Source organism: Macadamia integrifolia, unplaced genomic scaffold (assembly GCF_013358625.1).
Source record: "Macadamia integrifolia cultivar HAES 741 unplaced genomic scaffold, SCU_Mint_v3 scaffold373, whole genome shotgun sequence".
Classification (NCBI taxonomy): Eukaryota; Viridiplantae; Streptophyta; class Magnoliopsida; order Proteales; family Proteaceae; genus Macadamia; species Macadamia integrifolia.
The window spans coordinates 75001-80000 of record NW_024869770.1 but is presented as its reverse complement, the minus strand read 5'-3'; the positions used below and the strand labels follow the sequence as shown (position 1 = coordinate 80000).

The following is a 5000-nucleotide window of genomic DNA, read 5'->3' as shown; positions in this document are numbered from 1 at the left end:
AAGGGCACGGTTGACTTGTCGATAGTGCCCATGGATGATTTTCAAGTGGTGCTTGGCATGGATTTCTTACGAAGGGTTAAGGCCATACCCATGCCATTTATCAGCACGGTTTGCATTATAGAAGAAGGAGCTCCATGCATGGTCCCAACTGTACAAGGGACCAAGGACGGCCCAAAACTTCTTTCGGCTATACAGCTCAAGAAAGGAGTTAAGAAAGGGGAGACAACATACTTGGAAGCACTCTTAGAGCCTAAGGAAGACGGTCCAACTAAGGTGCTACCCAAGCCAATCAAGAAGGTCCTTTAAGAGTTCAAGGATGTGATGCTAAGCAAGTTGCCCAAGAGGCTTCCACCTAGGAGGGAGGTGGATCATGCCATTGAGTTGGAGCCAAGCGCCAAGCCACTAGCAATGGCACCATATAGAATGTCACTGCTAGAGTTGGAGGAGCTAAGGAAGCAACTCAAGGAATTATTGGATACGGGATTCATTCACCCTTCTAAAGCTCCCTATGGTGCCCCGGTTCTTTTTCAACTGAAGCATGATGGATCGCTTCGACTATGCATCGACTATAGGACATTGAACAAGGTAACAATCAAGAATAAGTATCCCATTCCTTTGATAGTAGATCTATTTGATAGACTTGGTGGGGCAAGGTACTTCACCAAGTTAGACTTACGATCGGGGTACTACCAAGTCCGCATTGCGGAAGGTGATGAGGCAAAGACAACATGTGTGACACGATATGGCTCATACGAGTTCTTGGTGATGCCGTTTCGGACTCACGAATGCCTTGGCTACATTTTGCACCCTTATGAACAAGATCTTCCACCCCTACCTCGATAAGTTCATGGTGGTGTACTTGGACGACATCGTTGTCTATAGCAACGCATTGGAGGAGCACGTTCAGCACTTGAAGATCATATTCAAGGAATTAAGGGACAATCAACTCTATGTTAAGAAAGAGAAATGTGCATTTGCACAAGAGGAAGTGATGTTCCTTGGTCACAAGGTTAGAGGCGGAACCCTACAAATGGACGAGAGCAAGGTGCGGGCTATCCAAGAATGGGAGGCACCAACTAAAGTGACTGAGCTAAGGTCTTTCCTTGGCTTAGTTAACTATTATCGACGGTTCATTCAAGGTTACTCAAGAAGGGCAGCTCCATGTATAGACTTACTAAAGAAGAACCGACCATGGTTATGGTCGGCCGCATGCAAAGAGGCCTTTGAGGACTTAAAGAAGGCTGTCATGGGGGAACCGGTGCTTACCCTACCCGACTATGGCAAGCCATTTGAGGTGCACACAGATGCATCTGACTTTGCTATCGGTGGGGTGTTGATGCAAGAAAGGCACACCATTGCCTATGAGAGCCGTAAGTTGAATGAGATAGAGCGGCGCTACACAGTCCATGAGAAGGAGATGACCGCGGTGGTGCATTGCCTAAGTACGTGGCGACACTACCTACTTGGGTCACGGTTTGTGGTGAAGACGGACAATGTTGCCACTAGTTACTTTCAAACCCAAAAGAAGTTAAGTCCTAAGCAAGCTAGATGGCAAGACTTCTTGGCAGAGTTCAACTTCGTCTTTGAATACAAGCCAGGTAAGGCTAACGAGGTGGCTGATGCACTTAGTAGAAAGGCAGAGTTGGATTCTCTTAGCCAACTGGAAGGGGAACTTCTAGAGTTGATCAAGGGGGGCCTCCAACATGATCCTGTGGCTAAGAGCTTACTCGCCCTTACACGGGAGGGCAAGACATGAAGATTTTGGGAGCAAAATGGCTTGCTCTATGCTAAGAAGAGGAGACTCTACGTACCTAAGTGGAGTAACCTACGGAGGAACCTCATTTGTGAATGCCACGACACTAAATGGGTTGGCCACCCAGGATAAAGGTGCACGCGGGCATTGCTAGAAGCAGCCTACTATTGCCCTCAGATGCGGGATGACATAGAGGCCTATGTGAGAACTTGTCTTATATGACAACAAGATAAGGTAGAGCAGCAACCACCCAGGGGACTACTGGAGCCACTTCCTATACCAGAAAGACCATGGGAGAGTGTCTCTATGAACTTCATTAGTGCCCTACCCAAGTCAGAAGGGTATGGATCAATAATGGTGGTGGTTGACAGATTTTCCAAATCTGTCATATTCGTGGTGGCACCAAGGGATTGTACGGTGGAAGAAGTGGCAAGGCTATTTCTAAAGCACGTCATCAAACATTGGGGTGTGCCACAATCCATAATAAGTGATCGAGACCCTCGCTTCACGGGGAGGTTCTGGACGGAGCTATTCAAGTTGTTGGGATCGTCACTACACTTCTCAACAAGCTTCCATCCCCAGACCGATGGGCAAACAGAGCTCATTAATAGCTTGTTGGAGCTCTACTTGAGGCACTTCGTGAGTGCTAACCAACATAACTGGGCCAAGTTGCTTGATGTGGCTCAGTTCTCTTACAACCTCCAACGAAGTGAGGCCACGAACCAAAGTCCATTTGAGATTGCCATGGGACAACAACCCTTAACGCCAAACACGGTGATGACCGGCTACATGGGGAAGAGCCCTTCAGCATTTAAGGTTGCCAAGGAGTGGCAAGCAAGGCTAGATGTGGCTAAGTCATACTTAGACAAGGCCACTAAGAAGATGAAGAAATGGGCTGACAAAGGGAGGCGACCAGAAAATTTCAAGGTCGGGGACTTGGTACTTGTGAAGCTTCTACCCCAACAATTCAAGACCCTAAGGTAGGTACATAAGGGGCTGGTACGTCAGTATGAAGGCCCGTTTGAGATCACCAAGAAGGTGGGCAAAGTATCCTATGAGGTGAGCCTACCTCCTAAGCTCAAGATCCATCCAGTCTTCCATGCAAGCCTATTGAAGCCATACCATGGAGACAAGGAAGACCCAAGTCATGGAACCTCAACAAGAGCACCAATGGCTATCACCACCTCCTACGACAAGGAGGCAGAATACCTGATCACTGACCGAGTCATCCGAAGGCGAGGCGTACCTCCTAGTAGGGAGTACTTAGTCAAGTGGAAGGGGGTACCAAAGAGCGAGGCAAGTTGGGAACCCGCCGACTCTTTATGGCAGTTCCAAGATCACATACAAAGATTCCACGAAGAAGATGCGACGAGGACATCGCCGACTTAGGTGGGGGAGAGTGTCACGACCTGCCCAACATAGGCCCACGGGCCTAGCCCACCAAGCCCATGGACTTAGGCCAATGAGCTAAGTAAGGTCCAAGTTCTAGAATTTTCTATAAAGGTGTAGAACTCTAGATATTTTATTATAGATATATATATAGAAGATATTTATAGGAGATATTTTGGGAGAGATTTCTAGAATTCTCCACTAAGGAGGTGGGAAGCTTCTAGTTTCCTCCCCAACCATTGGATGGAGGACATTTGTAAATATCTTAACCATCCATTGTAACTTGGGGTGCCTATAAATAGGTGTTGCCTCATTTGGCAAAGGCACTCACCAAGGACCAACCAAGAGTGTTCAACTAAGGAAGTGAGTTCTCAAGCCATGTACTCAAGAGTTCTCTAGTGCAATACAAGTTTATTCTTCTTAAACTCACTCTTGTGTTCACTTCTTCTCTTCCCAAATCCCTTAAGGAGGGTGGTTAGGCTGACTTAGTGCTAGTGGGAGTGCTAAGTGCCGGCGCGGTTGCTTAGAAAGGTCTAAGGCCGTGACACTATGCCATGGATACATTAGTATGGGATAACATTATAGGATTTTGGTCCTATTACGTTGGCCTTCGGGATCAGAGTAATAATTAATAGGGACAGTCGGGGGCATTTATATTTCATAGTCAGAGGTGAAATTCTTGGATTTATGAAAGACGAACCACTGCGAAAGCATTTGCCAAGGATGTTTTCATTAATCAAGAACGAAATTTGGGGCCTCGAAGACGATCAGATACCATCCTAGTCTCAACCATAAACAATGCCAACCAGGGATCGACGGATGTTGCTTTCAGGACTCCGCCGGTACCTTATGAGAAATCAAAGTTTTTGGGTTCCAGGTGGAGCATGGTCGCAAGGCTGAATCTTAAAGGAATTGACGGAAGGGCACCACCAGGAGTGGAGCCTGCGGCATAATTTGACACAACATGGGAAAACTTACAAGGTCCAGACATAGTAAGGATTGATAAACTGAGAGCTCTTTCTTGATTCTATGGTTGGTGGTGCATGGCTGTTCTTAGTTGGTGGAGCGATTTGTCTAGTTAATTCCGTTAATGAATGAGACCTCAGCCTGCTAACTAGCTATGTGGAGGTGACCCTCCACGGCCAGCTTTTTAGAGGGACTATGGCCATTTAGGCTACGGAAGTTTGAGGCAATAACAGATCTGTGATGCCCTTAAATGTTCTGGGCCGCACGTGCGCTACATTGATGTACTCAACGAGTCAATAGCCTTGGCCAACGAGCCTGGGTAATCTTTGAAAATTTCATCATGATGGGGATAGATCATTGCAATTGATGGTCTTCAACGAGGAATTCCTAGTAAGCACGAGTCATCAGCTCACATTGACTACGTCCCTGCCCTTTGTACACACCGCCCATCACTCCTACTGATTGAATGGTCCGGTGAAGTGTTTGGATCGCGGTGACGTGGGTGGTTCACCGCCATCGACGTCGTGAGAAGTCCACTGAACCTTATCATTTAGAGGAAGGATAAGTCGTAACAAGGTTTTCGTAGGTGAACCTGCGGAAGGACCATTGTCGATACCTGCCCAGCGAGACCCGTGAACATGTTGCGTTGCGCGATTAAGGTAGGGCGTGGGAGTGTGAGCTCCTTCCTTCCCGACCCTTGTAAAAGGTCAGCCTGCGAACCTTCATAGCATTCGACCCAAACACAACCACCGGCGTAGTCGGCGCCAAGGAACTAGCAACGGAAAGGACATGACATCATTGCGCCTTGGGTGTGGTGTGGTCATCCTAGATCCGAATCTTTATCTTAACGACTTTCGGCAACGGATATCTCGGCTCTTGCATCGATGAAGAA

At 47.4% G+C, this 5000-nt stretch overlaps 1 non-coding gene across 1 annotated transcript in view; it reads left to right on the top strand.

Annotated features, from left to right (window-relative positions):
* The first annotated feature begins 4957 nt into the window (after window positions 1–4957).
* The window catches only part of LOC122068337, a 156-nt gene continuing 113 nt past the window's right edge, over window positions 4958–5000 (top strand). The window contains exon 1 of the ribosomal RNA XR_006137080.1: window positions 4958–5000. This exon is cut by the window's right edge and continues 113 nt beyond it. This is a non-coding gene — a ribosomal RNA (5.8S ribosomal RNA).